We start from the raw sequence: 872 nt of genomic DNA on the forward strand, positions 1-872 counted from the left end.
TCTTATTCAAAAGTTAAGATGTACCACTGCTCTATACCCTTAAACAGTATATATTATATTGTATATTTTGTATACCTTTCTATACAATACATAGAGATGATTCTCTTTTTTTTTTTTTTTCAGTCTGTATTCTATTCCATTGTATGAATAGAAAACAGTTGATTTAACCAATCTTCTGTTGATAGATTTTTAAAGTTTTCTAACACTTTACAATTAAAAACAACACCTGGTGAAAACCTTGGAAATACATTATTCATGTGTGTGTAGGTGTATCTGATGGACAGAATTCTGAACTTGAGATTGCTGAATCAATGGGTAAACACATTTGCAATTTTGGAAGCTATTACTAGATTAACTTTTATGGAGTTTTACCATTTTCACTTTCAGTACAATATATGAAAGTACCTGTTTCTAATTTATAGAATATATCCAAGAATCAATGTGTCGTATTTGTGCAGAGGCCATGGTAATCTTCTCTAAATTATTCCAATTATAGTATATATGCTGCTGAAGTGAGCACCATGAAGTAATTTTTAATTTGATAATGGATGAATGCTTTTGAGTGGCATGCAGTCAAAGACAGCACATACTATAAGACTCCTTCTTTCCGTTAAACCTGGAGCAGAAACAGAGAAATGGTTTTGCTGGAGAGCTGTAGCCTTTTTTTTTTTCCCCCCCCAGAGTGTTAATTGAAGGGAAGCCACTTCACCTTAAGCTCCAGCAACACATGTATCTGTGCACTATCTAATAGGGACAGAAGTGGTCAGAGAGTTGGAAAAATTTCATGAAGGTCTAACATTTGAGCAATTGCACACAAAGATAGAGTTCTCTGCTGATTGTATATCAGCCTCAACTTAAGAAAGTGGCTTGTC

The 872-nt window shown here is 33.7% G+C and overlaps 1 non-coding gene across 1 annotated transcript; it reads right to left on the reverse strand.

Annotated features, from left to right (window-relative positions):
• Positions 1-412: 412 nt before the first annotated feature.
• Positions 413-520, reverse strand: LOC123571450 (U6 spliceosomal RNA). The gene has a single exon (XR_006695613.2). It is a non-coding gene; the product is annotated as a U6 spliceosomal RNA (small nuclear RNA).
• Between the last annotated feature and the right edge of the window lie 352 nt (positions 521-872).

The sequence above is a fragment of the Macaca fascicularis genome, chromosome X (assembly GCF_037993035.2).
Source record: "Macaca fascicularis isolate 582-1 chromosome X, T2T-MFA8v1.1".
NCBI lineage: Eukaryota > Metazoa > Chordata > Mammalia > Primates > Cercopithecidae > Macaca > Macaca fascicularis.